At 46.1% G+C, this 26,810-nt stretch overlaps 1 protein-coding gene across 1 annotated transcript in view; it reads left to right on the top strand.

The window, feature by feature from the left end:
• LOC144762288 (uncharacterized) overlaps positions 1-26,810 on the top strand; it is a 373,848-nt gene that overhangs the window by 341,454 nt on the left and 5,584 nt on the right. The gene's annotated exons all lie outside the window — the stretch shown is intronic.

Below are 26,810 nucleotides of genomic sequence, written 5' to 3' on the forward strand. Positions count from 1 at the left end.
ATCGCTCCCAAATTTCAACGCATCTCCAACGGCTCCTTTGAGACCACCTCGTTCCCGATGACTGGAAACATGCTAAGATCAACCCTCTTGAAAAAACCTTCAGCAGACCCCACCAACCTCGAGAATTTCAGACCAACCTCCCTACTCCCTTACCTGGCCAAAGTCTTGGAAAAAGCAGTCAACTTCCAACTCGCAGCCTTGATCGAAGAAAACAATATCCTCAACCCCTCCCAATCAGGCTTCAGAACCGACTCCAACCACCTGCGGAGTCCCCCAGGGATTCTCCATTAGCCCGATCCTGTTCAACATCTGCATGGCCATGCTTGCAGCCATCATCAGAGCACACGGACTCAACATCACATCATATGCAGTTGACACCCAATTCATTCTCTCCCTTTCCAACGAACCCAACACCGCTAAACTCAACTTTCAAGATGGAATGGAAGCCGTCGCCAGATGGATGAAGAACAGCTGACTTCAATTCAACACGAACATCACAGAGATACTCATCATGGGCCCACATCCTGACGCCTGGAACAACACATGGTGGCCCCCTGCCAGTGCCTAATTTGTGCCGGTGCTTGCCGGTGCTGAGCACCGGCACTTAATTATCAGGGCCGGGTCTACAAGTATTTAGTGAACATCAGTAATTGACTTATAATTAGTGGCACAGAGTGTGTGCTGTGCTGCTGTACCAAAAGTGCAGCCGTCAGTGATGTGTTACTAGTTAAGAGGTACTGGTTGTGTGATGACTGGTGATGTTGAAGAAATTGTTTCACTTTGTGACTCCGATTCTGTCTTCACGACGTTCAAGTTCTTCTCAATCAGGCACTGGCGGCCCAGGGGCAGCGGATCAGTGTTGCGGGTCCAGTGGGCGTGACACTGAGTTGGACAGGGCTTTGCCTGGTCTTCTGCGAGTTGTGGGGCTGTGCGTGCATTCGCTGCTTTTTGCCACGCCCCCCAGCATACCCGCATGGCCGCACCTAACCGCATCGAGTATCGTGGTTCAACGGACACCGCCGTTTAAAGTAGCATGACCTGGACGATGTTGGCCGCGTGGAGGTGGACTCGGTGGAGTAGACTGGTCTGGACAGTACCTAGAGTTGAGCACCAGGTGAGGCAGAGCCTGGTAGGCCTAATCATCGATTCATGAGTTAAAAAAATAAAGCTGCGCAATAGCCTAAGCAGCACCAGATGAGGCAGGGCCTGGCAGGCACTGGGGCCTAATGAGTTAATGTCATGAAGCTGCGGGGGCCGCGGCAGCCTAATAGTGACAGAGTCCCGAGTGGAGTGAGTCGTGTTGAGCACAGCCACGTACGACCTCGACGGCCATTGGAAAACTATGAAGGGGCAGCCAAAAAATGCCAGAACACGGGTCAGCCTTAATCACTTTCACGACGTTCTTCACTTCTGGTCATGACTAAATCAATAATGCTGTGCAAACAAGCGCATCAAACATACACAAAAATTCTGAAGGTTTTATGCATTCATTTGAAATGGATTGATTGCGGAGTGAACTGGCACCCGTGTGTAGTTCTAGTGTGTTGGTGGGGACAGCATTAGTGTGTTCACTGGTTAATGTAGGCAGACATGCATTTCCTACTGTGTGCGTTAAGGATGCCACTGTGAGGTTGTTTGTGAAGGTGGTATGCCCATCAGGGGGTTGTCTGCATGGACCATTTCATCTTGCCATTCAGTGCAGAGTGGGACGCAGAAGGGGTCTTTGTCTTTTTCTTTAAATTGCCTTGTCTACAGTGCAAACATTAACTCTGAAAATCTGAGTTAATGTGTAAGCTGTAGACCGCACAGTGCTGCAACAAAAACAGGCAATTACTGCTCTATGTTAAGCATACATGTTTTTTGGTTGTCTATTTTCTACCAATTGAACTATTTGTAAAGTGCTCTGATACCCGTCTAGGGTCAAGTTTGCGCTATATAAAACGTTATAAATAAATAAAATAAAAGGGGTGATTATAGTGATGTCCAGGCCCCCAAAGAGATTGTGTGTGTTCATAGTGATGTTCAGGCCCTCACAGAGATAGCTTGTGATTACAGCTGTGTTCAAGTTCCCTTACAGAAAGTGTGTGATGTTAATCATATTGAAATTCCTGCAGAGATAGCATGTTATGACAGTCATACTTAAGTTCCTGCAGAGATAGTGCATGCTTATAGTCATGTTCATGTCCCCTCAGAGAGAACGTGTGATGATAAACATTGTGAAACCCTACAGAGATAGTGTCTATTTATAATAATGCTCATGTTCCCACAGAGATAGTGTGTGCTTATAGTGATGTCAAAGTTCCCCCAGTGATAGTGTGTGATCATAGTTGTGTTCAAGTGCCCAAAGAGATAGTCTGTTAAGATAGTTTTGGTCATGTACACACAAAGATAGTCTGTGAGATCAGCGATGCAATAGTCAAGTGAGGAAATGAGAGGATTTGGCTGTCCAAAAGTTTTATTGTTCCACATAGTACTATCAAGCTCATATTACTTTATCTCAAATGTGAAAGGTTGCTCAAATGAGAGACTAACTCAGTTAACCAAGTATGTTTCTGAAAAAAAAAGAATGCAGACTCGCAGAGCTGTCATGCTTCATTATTGGTCTGCTCCTGAGCAGGACCCCACTACTGGTGGCATGGATGGGCTTGTCTTTTGAGCACTTTGATGGAGCGCTTTTTACACACTAAGTAGCAAAGGGATTCACAAGAAAATTCACATAAAACTACCTATAAATCACCAGATGGGAAGTTATTGTGGTAATCTATGGTAATGTGAAAATCTTAGTGGGATCTTGAAGGATAATCAGTGAAGCCCATTCCTCTAGAGGGGACGTTATCATCCCTGCTTCTAGTGGGTGGTTTGTTGCCTAGGTTTGAGAGGTTGATGGTGATGGAGTAGTTGGACTGTACTTGTTGCTGCACTGTTGTGTTAGTGTTGTCTAGGTTTGTCTGCCCTGGGAAGGTACTCTATGGGCGTTGCATGGGCGTTCCACTCAACTCTCATGGTATTTGGCTCCTTCCCAGGGTTACCAAAAGTGGTAGACCTGGGAACGCACTAAAAAGATGCGCCTTCTCAGGGGAGTTGTAACAAGGAGAAATATCTTTATTTATCCTCATTACTTCTTTCTATGTGTGCTGCATTTTTCAGCACACACAGAAAGAGGAATATGCCTCCCAGGATTGTTTTTGTGCAGGAAGGTGCCACTTCCTGCACAAAAACAATCCTGCATGCAACAGAGGCACCCTTGCACCATGGTGCAAGGATGCCTGCGTCGGCACTAGGCAGCAAAAACAGTGCCAGTGCAGGGACAAAGGCAGGAATGTGCTGTATTCTTTTAAATATGTTGCATTCTTTCCCTTTCATGCAGCGCAGCATGAAGTGCTGTGCTGCACTTCATGACTTCTAATAAATGTACCCCTAAGTCCTTAATAAGGGAATTAGTATGACATGTTTTTTTTGCCATTAACGCCACCTAATTAGGCAATATGGCATCATGGCATAATTTCTGGAATGTCATGTATCAAGTGTGAAATGAAAATCCAGAAATTGTGTGAAGTATGTCAGCATAGTTTAAATTTTGCCCAGGCCTAATTTAAACACTGGTGGCCGGTTTACAAAGTAGACCCTGACTCCAGAAATTATCTAACATTCTGACCTGTATTGTCTCCTGTTAATAACATGCCCTTTTTAAAGCCATTTTAAAAAAATGACCATCAGACAATAAAGGTATTATTTCCTTTATAATGACACCTCTTTTTCAAAAAAAGTGTTCAGTGTCACAAAGTAATTTGGATCAATATCAGCTATGTTCATCTATTTTTATGTTGAGCCTACTAGGCAAAGCAAGCCTGCACTGTGGCTTATCAAGAACATGGAGGGGTCTGATGCCTTCCCATTGATTGACTTTCCCTTTCACCCATGCGCTTGCTTCTTCTTCATGTCCCAGCTTCTCAATCTTGTGTTTCTCCCTACCATGGAGCATTGTCTCATTACAATCTCTTTGCTTGACTGTCATTTATTTTTCCACTGCTTGCTTTTCCAGTACTACTTTTTCTTTTGTGTGAAGTACTCCATGAGAGTGCATGAGATTCCAGACTGTCTATTTCATGTACTTCTCTCCTCCCGCACTGTGTTGGTCTCGTGTTCTCTTCCCCCAAGCCCTTAATCCTCCCTCTTGTGCTCACCTGTGTGCTTCTCCCCATTGCTTCCCCTACCCATGCCTTTGTTGCTGCTTTTCCCCAACCCCCATGTTTCTCTCCCCCTCTCCCTGTTACTTTCACAGCCAGCATGTCTCCGTCAAGCCCTTCCCCTCGTGTGTAGCTTTTGCGTCCCCGTACTATCCCCCTTGTTATTACGCCATTCCCATACCCTGTGCTGCTTTGCCGCTCCCCCCCTCCCTCCCCAGTGTCTATTTTGCCTGTCTTCTTTAAATAAATATTTTTGCGTGTTTTATTGTCTTTTTAGTTATTGATCCAACACGGATTGATAACTAAAAAGACAAACGATTCTCTGCATCATTTTGTAGGCTTGTGCATGTGCAGTGCACCGCATATGCTGTGCAGTGTGGCTAAAAACCATTGGCAAAGTCGATAGGTGACAAATGTGAGACCTATTGGCTTTGCCAAAGAGTGTTATATAGTGCCACCATACTACCTTACAGAATACTCAGAGGACCTCCTAGATACTTCCGTTTAGAGGATGCCGTCAGAACAATGTTATATGGAGCACTCCGACTCTCTTGAAAACACAGCCTTCCCAGTGTCCGGCCATGACTATCTACCAATGATGTTTAAAAGTTTGTTTACAAAAGCAATTCTATCCGGGTTGAAGAAGCCCACAAGCATGCATTTTAAAACAAAGTGCCATTTTTGGTTCAAACCGAAGTATTAAGAACAAAATGGGCCACTTAACCTGTTACAATTGGAGTGGAACGTTATTTGCTGATAGCGTTAGGAGTTTCTGTGATAGGAAGGATTTGGATATAATAGCTCAAAATAATTAGCTTCTGAAGGGATCTGAGACATCAGACACGTATCCTTGTGGCTGGGTGCAACCTCCTGATATAGATCCAGCCGGTAAAGAACAAATTATTTCATTTCAAAATAACTTCTTCTACAGCAATAACTTCCAAAGAACCTGTTACTACTTGCACTAAACGGATGTACTGGAAAATAACTGTGTCCAGGAGCACTGGATCAGAAACAGGCCTGCTTGGATGCTTCAGCCGAGTCACGCTGCTCCTCTGCAGAAAGGTGTGCTCTTTGATGAGGGGCCCATCCCCCAGTCTGGAAGAGGAATGAAGTTCAACAGCCGCCAGCACACAGGTCTTTTGTCCTGCTAATGAGCCTTTTGTTATGCGCAATTGTGCATTTGCAAATCTGTGGCGGCCCATCCTGAAGTCTTGCCTTGAGTTTGTTTGCAGGCAAGCAAGTATGCCTATCCCCTCTCCAGACACAGAGGAAAGGGCGAGGTACAAAAGAGACGATTCCTTTCCTGTCATGGAATTGTTTTGTTTTTCACTTTTGCAAAGTCGTATTTACTTTTACACCACCTGCATTGTTATCAACGAGGAGCTATCAGGCCCGATTTTCAAAGCAGCTATCTGAAGAGGATTCTCTGAGTTTAAAAGAATTCCGATCATGCATCTCCTTTTAATGACCGGTGGGAATGTTAAAATGTTTTTAATGAGACGGTCATAGATGTAACGCGCATAGAAAGTAAAGTGTACAATAAGGTTGTGCAGGGGTATTTAGAAAAGATGGAGGTGCTTCCAGAAGGTCTACAGTATAAACACACAGTAATCCATACACTGATTGATATTGAAGGCAAATTTACACAACTAAGATGCCTATGTGTACATTTACAATCTTGTGCATTACACTTTTTTTTATTCAGCATAGATTACAGTAGATTCAGACAATATTGGTTAAGGCGCATTTTTTGTTGTTGTAAAAACACATATGGTAGAGTTTTATCAGAGATGTGTATTGAGAATGCGTGCATTTGCCAATCCTAATACAAACATACAACAACACTACAAACTCAACAATGTAAAAATGTCATGTTATAGTGTTTGTTTGAAAGACGTTTGCCAAACTAAAATATCTATAATTACATATGTCTAAAAAGGACAACACTTATTTATTTGTTTTGTTTTCAGCTCATGGCCAAGTCTCTAATTATGAAAACCAATGGTAGGCCAGTGCAATTTAGCAGGCTCATTCCCTTTGAATTTTAATGGAGTATTTATTTATTTGCTATGCTGTTTCAAAGTTGTCATGAGTCCTGATGCAGGCAAGAACACATTACTCCACTTATCAATGGTTGGGTACGAAAACAGCCATAACCAGAGCCACTGGAGTCAGGTGGCAGGGGAGCACCATATTATACAGCAGAGTTGATTAAATTAGGTTGCCAAAAAAGGCAAAGTATGTGGTAATGTGCCACATTTTTCATAGCACTACTTCTTTATTTAGTAATTTTTGCACATCATAATGCTGTCTGGGCAAAGATTTCACCTAAATAGTACCAGTTTAACAACCAAATACATTAATGAAAGATGACCAATTAACCTTTCTGAAGGGTCTTCGAAGATGCGCAAACACTTATCGCCCCATTTTTAGTAACCTTAGATCCGTTTGAGCCTGAAACAAATTGTTTTGTTAAAATCTGCAGATTATGCAGGTAGTGATGATGGACTATGTAGCAAATGCAGAAAATCCTTAATTATGGGATAAAAGGAGTGGCTGAGGAATCACATAATTTCACAAGCCCTCCCCATAATTGACAAACAGTGAATATTTCCACTGGACCCTATTGCTGTAGCATGTGCTACACTAATAGTAACTATGCACTTGTTTATTTGGCTGTTATGTGGATTATGACTTGCAGTGTTAAAAATTACTGGCAGGTTCAGTTTATTGGATTTGTTGCTTTCCCTTTCGCCTCTTTAAATGTACCATACTTTAGTTTCACAAGATGATCTGGCTTGGATGTCCCTGTGGTTACTTGGTAAGTGTGCTGTTCAAAAGTGACTTGTTATATTGGGCAGCCCATAAGGATAGCTTTATTTCACAATTTAACAGCTCATTCCACTTTCATGTGCAGCCGCTCTGTTTGAGAAAACACTTGGGGCCATATGTATGAAACTTACATTTTGCGATTCTCAATTAGCGAATTTTAGAGAATCGCTATTTCAGAATCGCAAAATGCTAACTATGTAGGATTTGCAAATAATTTTGCGAATCCTACATATTCCATAATTGCGAATCGCAAATTGCAATTTGCAATTAAGGAATACCTCCCCATTCATTCCTATGGGCCTGAGGCCCATAGGAATGAATGGGAAGACATTCTCAATTTGCGAATCTCAATTAGAGAATCGCAAATTGAGAATGCAATTTCAAGGGTGCCACGGTGTAAAAAAAACACCCTGTTGTACCCCTGAAATGTGCATGTGTGCCCATGTGGGCATTTAATGTGTGCCACGTGGCACTTTGAAAAATGCAAAAAAAAGCTTTTTTCAAAGAAATCGCAAATTACCACCAACTTGAAGTTGGTGGTAATTTGCCATTCCTTATGGCCAAATTGCACTTTTTCTGGGCCTCATACATTGCATTTAAGGAATCGCAATTTGCGATTCTTTAAATGCAATCGCAAAATAGGGAATCGCAAATTTGCGATTCCTTATATTTGCAAGGCTGTTTTGCTTACATACATACCACTTAGCTATTTTGCGATCGCAAACGCCGAAATTCGCAGAATTTCGGGGTTTGCGATCGCAAAATTGTCTTCATAAATATGGCCCTTGATTTCTCCTCATAGGCTACACAGGAAGGAAAACCTAAGTCTTTGAATGTTAAAATGTATTTATAAATTAAGACTACTGATCAGTGCAATATGTTCTGGTCATTTCTGCTTTTCTCATACAGCGCCCATACAATATTCAAATAATGGGATTATGCATGGACAGGTATAAAACGTCCCCCAGACTTGTCTTTCATCCTATTCAGGGTGACTTTGTTCAAGTTGTAAATGAGATTTGGGTATCATTCTACAGCTATAATATATATATATATATATATATATATAGATATATATATAAAATAATGGAGGGGGAGCGAACCCATACCCTCCTGGTAGGTCGCTCCCCCTCCACGCAGCTCCGCCTGTGTGCCCCTGCTGCCGCTGCCGAGTACCCGCTGGTAAGTGTGCTCTACCCCTGGTTCTGTGCCCTGTTGTGCCCTCTGTGCCACTGTTTTTCCCCCCCTCTGTGTGCCCCGTTTTTGCTTCTGTGCCACTCGTTTTTCCTCCTCTGTGTGCCCCGTTTTTGCTTCTGTGCTACTCGTTTTTCCCCCTCTGTGTGCCCCATTTTTGCTTCTGTGCCACTTGTTTTTCCCCTCTGTTGTGCCCCGTTTTTGCCCTCTGTGCCACTGTTTTCCCCCTACTTTATGTCCTGCTTTTGCTCTCGGTGCCACTCGTTTTTCCCCTCTGTTGCGCACCATTTTGCTTTCTGTCCCACTGTTTCCCCACCCCCCCTGCCCACTCGCTGCTCCTGCCTTTCAGCTGCTCCTCCCTCCTCCCCATATATGCCGGACGCTGTGCGGCCGCGACGCTGGATCGCGCCCAGCGCCAGAACCCTTGGACCCCGCGAACGCCACAACACCAGACTTCGCTTCAACGCCAGCACCCTCCACGTACTCAACGCCGGTCGAAACCACACCTGCTTCCAGGCCGCCCCGAAACGGACCCACAGACCCTTCTCCTGCCGCACCTGCAGCTTCACCTGCGACAGCCTTCAAACCTCCAAGGACTGGACCCAACCACCTCCGCTGCATACTCATCAACACCCGCTCGGCACGCAAACACGCTGTCGAGCTCTGGGATCTGCTCGACACCTCTGCCCCAGATGTGGCCTTCCTAACCGAGACCTGGTGGAACGACTACTCGGCGCCCGACCTCGCCAAAGCCATCCCGGACGGCTACAAGATCACCCGCAGGGATCGCGCCAACGGAATCTGAGGAGCAATAGCCATTGTCCACTAGTCCACCCTCAAGGTCGCCACCCACGCAGACGACACCCTCAACACTGCCGAACACCTGCAATTCCGGATCCACACCGACCCCAACACCACCCTCAGAGGAACACTCATCTACAGACCCCCCCCGGACCCCGGGATCAGTTCAGCGAATCCATCGCCGACCTCGCCAGCACCCACGCACTTGCCTCCACGGACTACATCCTCCTCGGGGACCTGAACATCCACCTCGAGAACAACAACGACGCCAACTCCGCCACGCTGATCGACAACCTCACCAACCTCGGCCTCAGACAACTCGTCACCTCACCCACCCACGCCGCCGGCCACACGCTGGACCCCGTCTTCTCCACAAGCACCCACGTCGCCTTTGACCACACCACCGAACTCCACTGGACCGACCACCCCTGCATCCATTTACCGTCAAGAAACCAACAACGCACCACCACACCCAACCGCTCCCTTGCCGCTGCTGGAGCAAAGTCACCGAAGACCAGCTGATCACCACCCTTGCCCAGAACCCACCCATCGACACCACCAACCCAGACGCCACAGCCCGCAACCTCAGACAGTAGATCGACAACTGCGCCAACACCCTCGACCCACTCTAGAAACCCTACAACAGCCATGCCAGCAAGAGAGCCACCTGGTTCACCGACGAGCTCCAGACCTCCAAACGCGCATTCCGGAAACTGGAGAAGAAATGGCTCCACGAACGCACACCGGACAACCACGCAGCCCACAAGGACGCCACCTGCAGACATCACCACCTCATCAGACTAGCCAAGAGATCCTCCTTCAAAGACCGCCTGGATAACAACGCACACAACACCAAAGCGCTCTTCAGCATCGTAAACGAACTCTCCAACCCCAGCGCCAATGCCAACGACATCCCACCCTCACAAGAACTGTGCGACTCACTGGCCATCTTCTTCCACCGCAAGATCGCTGACATCCACGACAGCTTCAACACCACAACCACCCGACTATGTCAGACTCCACCTCCCCTGCGAACACCACCAGCGCCAACCGCCTGACCTCCTGGTCCAATGTCAATGACGAAGAGACACGCAAGTTCATGAACTCCATCCACTCAGGATCTGCGTCAGACCCGTACGCACACCACGTATTCAACAAAGCAGACGCAGCCATCTCACCCCAACTACGGAACATCATCAACATCTCCTTCAAAACAGCGACATTCCCGGAAAGCTGGAAGCACGCCAAAATCAACGCCCTCCTCAAGAAGCCCAAGGCGGACCCCAAGGACCTCAAGAACTTCCGGCCCTGCTCCCGTTCCCGGCAAAGGTCATCGACAAAATCGTCAACATGCAATTGGCCCACCACTTCGAAGACAACAACATCTTGGACCCGTCCCAGTCCGGATTCAGACGAAACCACAGCACCGAGACAGCCCTCATCGCCGCCACAGACTACATCAGGCGCCAACTAGACAGAAGCGAAACATCAGCCCTCATCCTCCTGGACCTGTCAGCCGTCTTCGACACAGTCTGCCATCGCACTCTAAAGACACGCCTCCAAGAAGCCGGTATCCAAGAGAAGGCCCTTGACTGGACCACGTCCTTCCTCTCCGGCAGAACCCAGAGCGTCCGCCTCCCACCCTTCCGATCCGAAGCTACCGACATCATCTGCGGCGTCCCCCAGGGCTCATCCCTCAGCCCGACGCTGTTCAATATCTACATGGCCCCCCTCGCACAAGTGGCCCGCAATCACGACCTCAACATCATCTCCTACGCCGACGACACCCAGCTCATCCTCTCCTTCACCAATGACCCACACACCGCCAAAACCAACCTCCACGAGGGAATGAAGGCCGTTGCTGACTGGATGAGGAGCAGCCGTCTGAAACTGAACTCGGACAAGACAGAGGTCCTCATCCTCGGACCCAGCCCCTCAGCCTGGGACGACTCCTGGTGGCCGACCACAGTGGGATCAGCACCGACACCCACCGACCATGCACGCAACCTAGGATTCATCCTCGACTCTTCCCTCTCCATGTCTAAGCAGGTCAACGCCGTCTCCTCCTCCTACTACAACACCCTCTGCACGCTCCGCAGTATCTAAGGGTGCATCCTGACCGAAACAAGAAGAACGGTGACACAGGCCCTCGTCAGCAGCAGACTGGACTACGGCAACGCACTCTATGCAGGAATCCCAGCCAAACACCTACGACGACTACAACGCATCCAAAACGCCTCCGCCCGTCTGATCGTCAACGTCCCCCGTCGCAGCCACATCACCCCCCACCTGAGAGACCTACACTGGCTCCCTGTCGACAAGAGGATCACCTTCAAGCTCCTCACCCACTCACACAAAGCACTCCACAACGCCGGACCAGCCTACCTGAACAGCAGACTCAGCTTCTACACCCCCACCCGCCAGCTCCGCTCCGCCAGCCTCGCCCTTGCCGCTGTCCCCCGCATCCAACGAACGACCTCCGGTGGCAGATCCTTCTCCTACCTCGCCGCCAAGACCTGGAACACCCTCCCTACCCACCTACGGCAGACCCAAGACCTACTTGCCTTCAGAAGACATGGCCCTTCGAGCAGTAGCGGCACCCCCCCACCCTCAGCGCATTGAGACCCACACGGGTAAGTAGCGCGCTTTACAAGTAGTCCGATTGATTGAATGAATATTGTAAATGTCTTCTTAATAGAAAAAAGAAATTATAGGATTTCATCTTATTGCTGTTTGAGAGTCAGAACATAAATTTACACCAGTATGTATTTTTCCATAAACAAATGTGATAGATGTCTGTGTTGCATGGTTTTGCTCTTTAAATGCTGCAAATTGTATTTGTGCTGATCTAATAATGAATTAATATAGGATCTGACTTAATTTTCAACGGTAGATTGAATTTGAATTCATCATCGATAAAGTCATCCTTCAGCCTCAAATATACAAACTTCTCCATTCATCCATCCATTCATTCTCTCTCTGTCATCGATCTTCATGCACAGATTTAGGAACGCCATGGTAATTTTTGAAAGCTGTGTCATCTTGTGGGTTATGCCAAGGCAACTTCCCATTGGACCCCTGGATATTTCAATTTCAAGGTGTTGTTTGGAAGCTTGATCATCTTGTGGGTGTCCGCCTACTCTTGTTCTAGGTTGAAACACTAGAAACAGCATTTTTCTTTTGGTGGCACCCACTTCTAACCTAGAACATTCTTAAAACAGTTGGTGGCATTTGGGAAACACACACTGCCCATGGTGTTTAACTACATTGTTCCTAAGTAGTTTACTATCCTCCCCAGGGCAAGTACCCGTCAATGACTATGCCAAACATGCAGCTTAGTATAACACATTTTTATTCTTCTGTGTGGAACTGTGAACTCAACATTCTAAATCAGTCTGCAACACATTCAGCTCTAACTCTTATGGCACAGCTCTACTGGGTCCATCAGGAGCTAAAAGGGGTCCATCATTGCAAACTAGGCTGGGTTTGGTGGTTCAAAGGACTAATGCATTCACTGTAGGAGCCTGTGTTTGACCACATGGTCACAGGTTCAAATCACAGCGGGTCCACTCAGCCTCTCATCCTGCTGGGGTCGATCAAATGAGTACCATTGAGTTGGGTAAAAATAAACCACCGTTATACAGATACCCTTCTGGGTCAACGTGCGCTTTACAAATACACGTTATGTTAACTCTCAAGGCACTACATCATCCCCTCTGTTACATGAAAAATGAACAATGCAATTAAATCACTTCAATAAATCTTTTTGGTGCTTTAATTGTTTGGCCTGATCCCCTCATTGGAAACTGGGAATTGTCACACTCAATGTCCAGGATCTGCATTGAAGGGGAAGGTGAACATCAGTCACTGGTATAGCAGAATCAGTCTCTCCTTCAATGTGTAGACTTGAAGAACAAGAAGTTGAACGCAAAAAGTGAGAAAAGTCTCTGGTAATAGACTACACATGGTGCTGGGCAGTCACCATGTGTCCCTTGGTAGAAACCACTTGAAAATGATCTGCATCTGGTGTGGGAGCCTTCGATCTCCTCTATTAAAGACCATGTTTTTTGCATGTCGTCTTTTGTCAGCATAAACTTTCATTTTTTTTAAGAACCAAGTCCTTCGCACAAACTGCGCTCAAGTCTTCCTTTCTATGATTGGTCCACTGAGGAATTTTGGCTGCCTCATTGCTCTCCCAAACATCATTGTCACAGGACTTTCACCTGTGGTCAAGTGAGATTTTGAATGATAAGCTCTTAAGATAAAATGTAATACAGTTTTTAAATGGAGCTTTTCAAGAGTAGCCTGCTGCACTGCTTTCTTTAGTGAACCCATGAAGTTCTCAACAAGGCCATATGCCTGCGGCCAGAGAGGTGTGCTCTTCTGATACTTTATATTTAGCTGCTATAAGAACTCTTTGAATTCACAACTGTTAAACTGTGGGCCAAGATTTCAATATGGCTGGAGCACCCCATTTTGCAAAGATCCCATCCTGTCCCTTAATTTGCTTGTTTTTTTTGTGATAGATGAGAGATCCTCAGTTTAAAAAAATTGTGAGTATTCATCCGCAATCTCCATCAGGTGATGTCTATTGTCAAGTGTACCGAAAAAGTCAATGGCTACTCTTTTCCAAGCATGCTTCAGGAGTTTTGGCATGTTTAAGGTTTGTTGAATAATCAATCAATCAATCAGACCATTTGTATAGCGCACTACTCACCCGGAGGGTCTCAAGGCGCTGGGGGGAGGGGGTCCGCTACTGCTCGAACAGCCAGGTCTTGAGCTGCTTCCTGAAGGCGAGGTGGTCCTGGGTCAGACGGAGGTGGGTCGGAAGGGAGTTACAAGTCTTGGCGGCCAGGTAGGAGAAGGACCTTCCTCCTGTGGTGGCTCTTCGGATGCGGGGGACGGCGGCGAGGGCGTGGCTGGTCGATCGAAGCTGGCGTTTGGGAGCGTAGAAGTTGAGGCGGCTGTTGAGGTATCCTGGTCCTTGGTTGTGTAGGGCTTTGTGTGCGTGGGTGAGGAGCCGGAAGGTGATTCTCTTGTTGACCGGGAGCCAGTGCAGGTCTCTCAGGTGTCCGGAGATGTGGCTGCGGCGGGGGATGTCCAGGATGAGTCGTGCTGAGGTGTTCTGGATCCGCTGGAGTCTCTTCTGGAGTTTGGCGGTGGTTCCGCGTAGAGGGAGTTGCCGTAGTCCAGACGGCTGGTGACGAGGGCCTGGGTGACCGTCTTCCTGGTCTCGGTGGGGATCCACCGGAAGATCTTACGTAGCATGCGAAGGATGTTGAAGCACGACGAGGAGACAGCGTTGACTTGTCTGGTCATGGAGAGGGAGGAGTCCAGGATGAAGCCCAGGTTGCGTGCGTGGTCAGTTGGTTTGGGTGCGCTGCCCAGGGCGGGGGGCCACCAGGAGTCGTCCCAGGCGGAGGGTGAGGATCCCAGGATGAGGACTTCCGTCTTGTCCGAGTTCAGTTTCAGGCGGCTGTTCGACATCCATTTGGCTACGTCTGTCATCCCTTCGTGCAGGTTGGCTCTGGCGGTGGCGGGGTCGTTGGTGAGGGAGAGGATCAGCTGGGTGTCGTCGGCGTAGGAGATGATGTTCAGGTTGTGTTGGCGTGCGATGGCTGCGAGGGGGCTCATGTAGACGTTGAATAACGTTAGTAGAAAGGCAGTGGCACAGATGAAAGGCCTTTAATTCCTTTTCAACCCTATCATCGGGGTACAGAAACCAGACTTGGTCTTTGAAAGCGTGTTTTGTGGCAACAATTCCATGATGGCTTTCATGGGTATCTGTTTCTGAGGACCTCGCTGGTCCCCCTGAGTGGCTCCCTACTCGAGTTGGTCATCTAAACGAACTCCAAGTGACTGAATTACACCGAGAATGTTTTTTACTCAAATGTTTGGGCTAAGTGTCAAATTCTTTGATTTTGCAAATGCTTTTATAAGGTTGAATGAAATGGTTTGGTTTAATATATCGTGTAAATTCTATATTTATAGAACCCTATGGTGGATCTTTTTCAATGTGGTGTCTAAATATAGATAAAAAGACAGTCAATTTTTATAAATTGCAGTCAGATTTGGTTGGTGTCTTGTTGATTCCTTCTTTAATTGTTTTGGTGCTGTTTATGCATTACTTGTGTTCCTTTGTGCAAATCTTGCTGCTCAGAGCCACAGCTACACATGGTTGAACTGAAGGTTTGACAAACGAAACCTAAGGGACTGAGGGCCCGATGTAGGTCGGTCGGTAACGGACGAAAATCAGTATTTTCGGCCGTTACCGACCGGTATAACAGAAATGGGATGTAGGGGCATGTGTAACTGATTCGGTAAAATTACAGATCGGTAAATTTACCGATCGGTATTTCTACCGAATCGGTAAATTTGAGATGTGGGTGGGACTCTTCTGAGTCCCACAAGCCTTACAGAATCTGCATTTTACCATCAAATTCATTTTGATTTTAAAATACCGATTCCGGTGTGCATGCACACCTATGCCATATGACAGGCAGACCTGCCTAGCAGGTATGCCTGCCACATGGCACCCGAGCCTCTTTTGGGGGTGCCAGAGGGTGTCAAAGTGACACCCCCTGCACCCTTGTGTAATTCGGTATTTACCGATTCGGTAAATACCGAATCGGTAATGCCCATTCATTCCTATGGGCTTCAAAGCCCAGAGGAATGAATGGGCATTACCGGTCGGTATTTACCGAATCGGTAAATACAGATTTGTACCGATTCGGTAATAGGAACATCTGAATGCTCCTACATGTCCCCCCTTCTTATTTACCGATTCTTAATTACCGAATCGGTAAAATTCAGTAATTAAGATTCGGTAAATAAGTCCTACCTACATCGGGCCCTGAATGGGTTGGTAAGTGTGTTACATAGTGAGGTCTTACAACCACACAACAATACATTCCATTGTTTCACTGGAAAAAAAAGTTTAAAGTGCCATAATAGTGATGCATGGTAATAATATCACACTTTACATAAAAAAACTCGAAATTCACTGAAAAAACCCCATTTAAAGTAACGTTAGAGGACTTGATTCACAAAGGGACTTACGTGTTGTAAAGTTACGAGTGCCAGGACTCTGCACTCACAGCAGAACCCTCCACTCTCATGTGGAATCTCTGCACTTAGGGCAGAATCTTCACACAGCACACTGCAGAGTGTGGGCTGTGTCGAGGTTATGCCCCGAGAGTGTAACTTCATCCCATTGTGTGGAGACACCGCCACAGCAGCAGAGACTACATGCAAGTCCCTTTGTGAATCAGTCTCAATGTAGTTGAAAATGTCTGTCATAAAAAACTCTGAAATTCAAAAATTATAGTTTACTGACCTAACTGTAACTTACACCTCGCCATGCCCTGCTTATGACCTCAATATCACATCACAGCAGTGCCAGGATACCCTTGCACATGATAGTGTGCTTTACACATAAACATAACATCACTCATGATATGTTCAGGCATCAGTGATGACAATACTGATGATATTTCAAATAACATAATTGCTGATTTCACTGATGACATCACCCAAGCTACTGCAGGGGTTTGCTGCTCCTTGGCGGCAAACTCCCACCACAAATGGCATTGACTAGGCCTTGCGTCCAATCTCCGTGGGTAGGCAACTGTTTTGTGTGTGATTTTTGAAAGTGCAGTTGCATGTTTCTGTCCTAGTCAGGCATTTAGAAGCGATTCCAAGCGGGTTGGGAATGAAGTATACTCATTGCCTCAAGTGCGGTCAGTGCTGGTAGACCTACCTCGTCTCTGCAATCCTGGAGATTACAGAGTAGGACCCCATCTTGCAGCCTTAATGGTGATTGGAACTCACTTCCAGCATTAAAAATGACTCAAACCTAGATACCTCTGCATAGAAAAATGATGACTGAGTACTTGCTAGCAAACTTTTCACATAGTGGTTTAATAGTCACTAAAGTCACATGCATCTTTTTAGAGGACAATCTTCTGACATGAATGGTCACAAGTAACCCTTACTACAAACTAGCTAGCAGCGCAGGGAGTGGAGCCAGGTCCATAGTTGCACCGGAGCTGGTGCAGAACCCGAAGTGGGTTCAGGGGGCACAGGTAGCATGAGGGCAGACCTGTAGGCAAATTCTGACTAGAGGTCGTGAAGATCCTAAGGGACCTTCTGGTGAACCAGAGGGCACAGCTAAATGTCAAAGATGTGCAGCATGCTGCTGCAGCAAATGACCTGACTTGTGAAAAGCTCAGAATTGGCTCCTCAGGAGATTGGGAGCATGACCGACTGGCACGTTCATGTACTCACACCTTTTCTGGAGTTCACGAATAGTGGGAAGGGGGAGAGTCCTCAATTGACTTCTTGTGCTTCTTCTTGGACTTACCTGATGACTTTCTGAAACATAACTGAGACAAAGATCTGCCACATGAAAGACTTTGGGAGCAAGAACAGCACCTTCCTTTTGAATTAGACACCAATCGTATTGCGGAGTCTTAGAAAGTTAGCAATGTAGAGTTTCGTTGTACGTTCCTGTATAGCCTTCAGATTCATCTGGACGCAGTTGTCGCAGACTCTGGAATTCTGTTCAAATCCCAGATACCACAGGCATGCCTTGTGAGGATCTGTCAAAAGCATCTTTTTGCAACAACCTTACAAAAGTTCACCTCTGTTATTTTGGGATTTTCCCTCTCATACTGTACAATTGAAAAAAATTGTAAGGAAAGTCTTGTCAAGTTGAAAAAGTAGATCTGGATGTGCATGTGAAGGAGAGGAAAGAAAGGATCTGATGTGGGTGTTGCTAATATGCAGCCCAGTGCTTGTCTTCTGGAGCAGCACAGATAAGGCTTTGAGTTGCCCAACACCACCTGCAAGCGCAGTACTATGGTCTTCCATAGTGGAGAAGTGTGGCTCACCGGCTAGAGGAGGCAGACCCGGACGCAGAGGTCAGACCTGGGACCAGGGTTCAATTCCCGATGCGGCAGGGTCTTGAGCTCAAAATGTCCACGGACTCGATAATTCTCGCCTCGGCGCCTACTCAAATCATGGGTTAACACTCTGCAACTCTGGGCAATAGCTTGCTTAATCTCCACAATGGCCCCACCGCGATGGGATGCCTGGCTTTCACCTTGGGGATGCCCAGTTAGGGGTTATCTCACAGGGAAAAGCCAGGACGGGTTCCCAAAGCAAGCGCCTTGAGACCTTACGGTGAAAGGCGCTATATAAGAATGTATGATTTACGATTTATTTACGATTTATTCCAGTTTCTAGTTTGATGTTCTAGAATATTCACAAGATGCGGTTAAAAATATCGATCAGAAAAGGGTTTTGGCACCTACTCAAACATAATTGGGAGCACTGAGGAAGCAGGAGCTTTTCTTACAAGATGCTACTGGGGAAAAAGTCTGTTTTCCTGCAGCTCTCCCTTACCTCCTGCTTTTTCAGTAGTACTTGTTGTCACGCAGCAGACTGGACTCCTCCCTTGGATTTTGCTGTCAGAGATGTCCAATCAGCCATAAAAGTAGAAAAACATGTATTAATGTGTTCAATTGTTTTTGGCTGGTTGGGCTACTCTCAGCAAAATAAAAAGGAGGAGCCTAATTGGCCCTATCTAATCTGGTAGCTACTGAAATTAGTGAGTTGAGGGAGAGCACTGTAGGATGGCACTGCCTGTATCAATACTATGGGTATTCTATGTGTGTAAGTTAGATGGTACTGCTGTTGTGTCTGTTCCTTACTCTGAATGAAGCTTATACTTCTGTTGCTGAGCAGTATTTGCTGGTATGTGTTAAAGAAAATAGATGAAGGAGAAAAATCTTTTCATCATTAAACTAAAGAGAACTAGTTTGGCCAGTGCTGTGTCAACTGTAGAAAAATATTGGGAGTGGGGAGGAAGCTATTGGGCTACCTATAGGTAAAGTTTGCAACAGAGAAAATGTGGCACTGAATGAAGGTGCCAAATGTTCATGTCACAAAATGCATTTATATTGTATGAGTCCACCTATGTGACAGGTAACAAAAAAGAAGCTCCGCTGGTAAAAGGGGCTTTAATAATAATATTAAAATCCATTATTCTAATGATGTACTAAAGCGCCTGATTTGCCAATAACTGCTCACCTTAACTATGCATACTGCAAACATGACAAACCAAACAGGTAATGTGATAGATGCTTTTGTTACCTATCCATCAAGCATACTATCCATTGAGTTTGATCATAAAAGGATGAAAGCCAAGGCCAGCCACGTGAAGAGTTAAACCAGCAGTGACCTGTGTGTCTCTGCGAAGTGCATCTAGTTATAATATCAGACTACTACCTCTGCAAGGCAAATGCTATATCCATTTTCAATGGACACTGCCTTTCAATATCAAATATGCACTCTAATTGACATAAAACATTTACTTCAAAATGTTGAGTTTAATTTCGATCTGTACCTTTTCAGGCGTCAATGGGTTACTGCCAAGTAAAGGAGATATTTCCTGAGCTCGGACCAAATACTTGGTATACTTTCAGAAGCTTTTAAAAAACGCCACTTTCACTTTGATTTACAAGTACTATTATTCCAGTATCCAGACTCTCAGATTTTTACTATTCGACACAGTGGAAGAAGCATATCCCCTTAACGAGTGTTCTTCTGCAGTGTACACTGTTTGGAGCTGGGTGCACTTGTGATGAAAAGAAATGCATCATGCTCAAAAGGGGCTCACCAGGCCCAGAAGCCCTCAATTATGCCTAGCTCTCATACACTTTTCTGCGTGGATTAAGCAAGAGTATTTTACAAAGGTCACAAAAGTTAAATGCTGACACTTTTCCAATTGTTGCTTTAAGATGTGGATAACATAAAGAATACATAGATAGCTGCTCCTGTTTTCTATGCTCGCGGTAATAAAGATTTAAAAGACTTTGCATTTTTACACTGTGAAGAAAGAGGGTCCTTCAAAGCAGCGGTTCTCAAAATTTAGATTTAGGTAAACTTCCATCCCTCTCAGACCAGGAGAAAAGGCAGCAATATATTAGCAACACAATAGTTTTTGGCCGATCACCTGTAAAGGCGTTAATGTATGTAAATCAGCGCCTTTGTTTCTTTTCCAAGGCAGGAAACAGAGGTCAAAGTCAAAATCTGAGCCCTTAACTGTGTGAATGAAAGTAACACCTCGCCCTTCCCCCAATAACATGGTTTGGGCTGCAGCTTCAAAACTTGTAAAAGGCACTGCGGAGACCTGAGAGTAATGTAAATTGTAAAGCCTGTAGCGTACTGAATAAAGTTCTAGTTTGCTTACAATAAAGGGGCAATGCCTATTACCACCGCAAAACCAATGAATTAAACTGGTGGCAAACCTCGTACTCTGGCGTCCTTTGTACTGCAATTATCCCAACACTCTATACCCCTGGACCTCGCAATGTAAAAGCTTGTCCTCAGATATATCTGCATGTTATATTAGATTCTTTGTTTTTATGACTGTGGTATGGTCACATCATCGGTCTGGACGTGAACCACTCTGTCTTTTGTTGCTTTGCGCTAGTCTTCTCATCCCCCTTAACAGTTCTTTCTTGCAGTCTGTTGTGCAGTTAAAAGAATTTCAGCCTCTTCGTACCGCCCCCACCCAAAGAAAATATGATTGGCGTAAGGTATTTAGTGTTGTGTTGAATATGTGGCAAGAGATTTTAAATCTGGTAGAATGATGTTAAAGCATGCATAGAATAGTGTGAAAAGCACTTTTCAGAACGGGTTTCTAGAGGCAGGTCATTCCTTATAAAGTTTATGCCTAATGTGTTTGCTTACTTATAATTTGCACGCTGCAGATTTAAATTGATCCTAGTTTCAGTAAATTCATTGTGAATGTCAAATACAATGAAACTGGATTATTGAGCGAATACAAATGTACCTAAAGAAATACTTGCAACAACAACAGCTGAGAGACATAAAACAATGTATGATGAAAGGAAGGCTCTCTATTTAGGTTTCACCCTTGTTTTTTACTGGTTCAGTGTACCCTTTCACGGTTGTCAAAAGGGACATTTTTTTCTTTTTTCCCCTCCCCATCATTTATGATTTAGTACTCCGTAGTAGTGCATGTTGTACTCCTTTCTGTCCCCCTCTTCTACCCCCTTCCGGACCCCCTCACACCCCATCCTCCTCCCACGTTCATAATTTTTATACCCATCCCCACGGTCATCATTTTTATACCCATCCAACACTAACTACTGGCCAGTTCGGTATTGCGCTTTCTATCTGTCCTCCCCTCCTTTCTCTCGCTTTTTGTTTACCCTCTCCTGCCGTTAATCACCATTGGCTTTGCCAATGCCAGGTACTTTTACAATTGCACTAAAGGGGTAACCCTGTATGCCAAATAACTAATACTTAAATATCTAGTTACACAAAAAACGGTTCCTATTGCTCAATTTGAATTATTTCACAAATTAGGAATACATGAATGTTATCCAAAGTGAGTTAATCATAACAACAGCATCCATACTTATCTCATAAGTAAATAATTTTATGAAGAGCCTGTACGGTGAAAGAACATTAAGGTAAGATGCTTGCAACTGAAAACTGACCCACTGTACGTGAGTTATGGCCATAGTGACCATAGTGTAAACTACTCAGAAAACAATGGTTAGCAAAGCCAGTACGATTCACCTTTATAAAGTGAGTGATAAGTTAGTGGAGGGAGAGGTGTGGCGCAGCGACCAGGGCAGCTGACTCCAGAGCACTGGGCTCACAGTTCATTCTCCGGCGACAGCTCAGCCCAGCACCATGTGACTCAGGGCAATAGCTCGCTTAATCTCCAAAACAGCCCCCAGCACCTTGAGACTCTTAGGGTGATTAGTGTGCACTTCACAAATATCAGGTTATTATTATGCCAAAGCTTATTTCTAAAACATTGGGTTTAACCGCTTCGCCGTGGCGAACATTTCGCCACGGAAAAACTGACCTGTGCACAGTTCAGACGGCGTCCGGCGTCCGGCGCACATGCCCATGGAGACGTCTGATGGCCAGGGGCCGTCCGACACATCGAAAAGATTAAAAAAAGGAACCACAAATTCAAAATACTAACGCTATGTAACGCTTCTGAATAATTCTGTGATTCATGTTCCTTGGGTTTGCTAAAGATCTATTTCGACCTCTGAACAGGTCGTGGCTGCAGTGTGATGTAGGCATTGGTGAAACAGTAGTAAAGGGATATGCACTGTGCTCTGCTCTGTAAAATCACAGCATGGCAAGGAGAAACATCTGTAAGGGAAGACTTTAAAAAGTGAGTCAGAGATGCGAACAACCCATAGTATTGAGATGTCCTTTATGCAAAATAGAAAAGAGTGGATTCGTACCAGAGGTGAAAAGCATGCCCCATGATCAAAGCATCAGAGCACCCTTTTGCTAATGCTCCAAACTTTTTTTGTATCAAAGCCTTGAAACACCTCATCTAGCCATCATCTAAAAGAATATATTGTATTGTGCATATTAGTAAGTGGACAAAGCAACAAAAACTATGAATTCCTGATACAAGCATTAAAATATAATAATGGGCATTGATGCCTCAAGGTCATTTTCAAAAACTAGTGCAGGGCAACATCATTCTTTAATTGTAGATAAGGATCAGAAGGCAATAATGAAGTATTCTGGGTTTAAAAACTCACCCTAATTGCTTTTAGCAATATTTATAAAACAACAACAAGTTTGAGACACCGAAGGTCTACGTTAAATTGCTTCATGTAAATATAATTTTTATTTTATTAAATAGAAAAAAGGTTAATTTTCATGAAAATATTTGTATAAAAACAAGATTATGCAGCTTTCCCTTTGACATCTCTGTCCTTTCTGCTGCTAGCAGGTGATTCTGGTGAGCAAAGTGTGTTTAAATGCTAAGTGTGTTTAAGGCTGCAGTACCAGCTCCCCTCTACAGGGGCTGAGCGAGCAAAAATTTAAACACACTTGCTGAAACACAGGTCCCCACAAGGCAATTTTTTAAAAAGTGGCACATATGTTCCTGAAGCCATTTTTTTTTTATCATTTAGAATAAATTGCCTTGTGGGGGACTTGGGTTCAGGTCCCCACAGTGCAATCAAGTCCCCACAGCGTGAGTGTGTTATCACACCCAAGTCCCCACAAGGATAGAAACACAAAAAAAAAAAAAACACACACACACACACACACACACACACACACACACACACACACACACACACACACACACACACACACACACACACACACACACACACACACACACACACACACACACACACACACCCTTCTCCTCCTTCTCCTTCTCCTTCTCCTTCTCCTTCTCCTTCTCCTTCTCCTTCTCCTTCTCCTTCTCCTTCTCCTTCTCCTTCTCCTTCTCCTTCTCCTTCTCCCTCTCCTTCTCCCTCTCCCTCTCCCTCTCCCTCTCCCTCTCCCTCTCCCTCTCCCTCTCCCTCTCCCTCTCCCTCTCCCTCTCCCTCTCCCTCTCCCTCTCCCTCTCCCTCTCCCTCTCCCTCTCCCTCTCCCTCTCCCTCTCCCTCTCCCTCTCCCTCTCCCTCTCCCTCTCCCTCTCCCTCTCCCTCTCCCTCTCCCTCTCCCTCTCCCTCTCCCTCTCCCTCTCTCTCTCTCTCTCTCTCTCTCTCTCTCTCTCTCTCTCTCTCTCTCTCTCTCTTCCCCCCTCCTCTCTCTCTCTCTTCCCCCCTCCTCTCTCTCTCTCTTCCCCCCTCCTCTCTCTCTCTCTTCCCCCCTCCTCTCTCTCTCTCTCTCTCTCTCTCTCTCTTCCCCCCCCCCTCCCCTCCTCCCTCGAGCGGAGATTATTCATGGATGAGAACTAGGATTACAGGTAAGTAATATCCTTCTTGGCTCTCTTCACCAGAGATCTTCGGGCTCCAAGAAGCTCCATCTTCGAGCATCTCCTACTACCAAGATCTTCGTCCTCAGCACATCTCTTGCACCGTAGGCCTGCATCTTTGGTGAGCTGCTCGAGGTCCTCTTGTGACTCCTGGATCCTCTTGAGGGTCGTCTTTGACCCCAGTGGGCTCCCCTGATTACTCTGGGCCTATTCCAACTTCCCTGTGCGTAGTGAGTCACTTGGACATTGCTGGTCCCGACACTGCACCCTTTACGCTTGCCACGTTGTTTGCAGTTGCCGAGGCATGTTGGTGCTCCCAACTGACACCTCAGCTCGTGAACGGCTCTTGGTCTTCCTCAGTGTCGCTTGGTCCACACAGATGCAGCTCCAAGGTAATCATCGACTCTCCTGTACGCTAGCCAGCTCCAGTGGCTGACAAGGTGGGTGGCGGGTAGAAACCTCCACGAGATTGCTTTTACGACAAACTAGCTGGCGCGTGGTGATCTCCATTCCCTTCTGCTGCCAGCGGCCAGAACCCCTAAGGATTGCCACCCCTTATTACTCGTGGCTTTGAAATGCTGGCGGAATGCGCTAAAATACACGGCGAGGACCCCTCCCTATGCCGACAACATCGCCCTACTTGGCCTCCCAACTCCACAAGGGCACCTGTCGAGACGCAGACTACAACCCTGGACGGATGCCGGGGTAGACAGGATGGGGGACTTGTTTGGAGACGATAACCTGTTAGATCATGCTACCTTCACACAATCCACGGGAGCCCCGCAACGGATGTACTTTCTACAAGCCTCGGTGTCCCACTATGTGAGACGCACTTGGGCTCCACAACGCACCAAGCCGGAACAACACGAACTGGTCCATCTCCTCCACTATATGGGGTCGGGTGGACATTTAGTGAAATGGCTATATGTGGGAATTAGAGAACACGCAGCTTGGTCCCTCACCACACTTAGGGAGGCTTGGAGTACAGACACAGGGGAGGCAATTACAGACGGGGACTGGAAGACCATCCTCGGACACCCTAGGAGTGTGTCCAGAAATGTTAAATTCAAATTTATACAGGCCATGGTGCTCCACAGGGCTTATCTCACTCCCCAAAGATTACATAGGATGTTTCCCAACACCCCCCATTGCTGCCCTAGGTGCCGCGAAGATGACGCTGATATCCACATGCTGTGGGCGTGCCCGAGACTGCGTATTTACTGGGTGACGATCCGAAACACACTATGCACTATCACTGGTCTACAGATCCCTGAGGGCGCCTTACCCTGCCTGATAGGTAATAGGAAGAGATCCAAAGCCTGTAAGGCACAATTGAAATTTATAGATTTGGCTCTCTTGTTAGCACTCCGAACCATCACTATGAGGTGGAAGTCACTCAGGCACCCTGATGTAGTGGTATGGAGGTCCGACATGTTGAAATGGGGAAAGGCGGAGGCAGCAGAACTGCGTAGGGAGGAGGAGAGGGGCCACCGCAAATACCCTGTTGCACAAGACTGGGACTGCATGCTAGTGGACCTGGAGGATGATGACCGAGAATTACCCCAGGACGAGGTTACTTGAATACACACCTGCTATGGGGAGGGGCTACATGCACGACCGCCTAGCCTAGATACAATGGTGACCACGCCTATAAACTGCAGCATCCATTCATGCAGCCACATAACTGTTATATACGCATTCCGGACGGTGTACATGGGAATGACCAGAAGACGGGAAAAGGGTGGGGGGAGTTGGGAGGAACGGGGTATGGCTGGGCGATATAGTATCCTACTGACATGTAATAAGTGTTAACCTGATTTGCTATGAGGAAATTTAAGAAACACGATAACCGAACTAATGCAAGGATTACTATGCCAAAGTTAAGTTTCAGAAAACGGAAAAGACTGATACTATGATGCACAATGTAATGTTTGATACAGTCACGAATAAAGAGTTTTAAAAAAAAATCATCGGCTCTCCTGCATCTCCCAACATGGGTGGGCATTTGTCTTCCGTGCCTCCTGGCCACTCCTGGGTGGCATAGACTCTGTCCCCTCTGCTTGAAAGATACCTCTCATCTTGAATCCTTCTTTGGGTTTTACCGGACACTTCCACCTTCCTCTTCAGCAGCCTCTTCCTGAAGTCCTCCATTGGGTTCGACAGCGATTTCCGACGGTACTTCGCACCTATGCACCCGGCTTCCCTGGTGTAGGTATCCTGGTTCCTAGGGTATCCACAGGTGGGTTGGCTCTCCAACCTTCTATCTTCCACTGGGTTTCTTCAGGGTCCACTGGAAAGGGTCCTTCTTATGTAAAATTGCAATCACAACTTACCCCTTGACTTGAATTGAGCACACGGTCGTGTTTCCACTATGCACACGGCCTCCTTGGGGGTTCCTGGGTACTTATCTCGGGTGGTTGCTTGGGTACCCAGCACTTCTATGTCTTCTGGATCTAGTCTTGACTTGAGTAATGATTGGCATCCCTCAATTTTAGTATATGGTTTGGTCTACCCCTGGCAACCATTGTGTATTTGTGCTACTTACCTGTTTTCTATGCAAAGTGTTAAGTACATTGTGTTATATCTCCGGGTAGGAGATATGGTTATGTGTTAGTGAGTGGCTTATAATAAATAAGTATTTTTATAAGTACATCGTGTGGTTCTTTTTTACTTAACCTATACCAATAAGATGAAGTTCTGGTAAAACAAGCTGCTTTACACACCTTGTGGACTAAGCCCGAAGGCTGCTCTCCACAGCTACCACTTACAGAGCTTTCTAAGGTTGTCTAAGACCACTAAAATCACGAGTTTTCTGGATTGGTGCTGGGTGCAACACTTACATAAGTGAGCACCATCTACTAAGCCAGCCTCATAAAACCAGTGTTTAATTTTCAATTATGGTTAATTTCCACTAGCAGGTGGAAGGCACGTCTGGCTGTTGTTTATGCTGGTTTGGGGTACTTCTGAAATGACACAAATGTGATGCCATAGCATAGTCCGTT

Source organism: Lissotriton helveticus, chromosome 6 (genome assembly GCF_964261635.1).
Source record: "Lissotriton helveticus chromosome 6, aLisHel1.1, whole genome shotgun sequence".
NCBI classification, from domain to species: domain Eukaryota; kingdom Metazoa; phylum Chordata; class Amphibia; order Caudata; family Salamandridae; genus Lissotriton; species Lissotriton helveticus.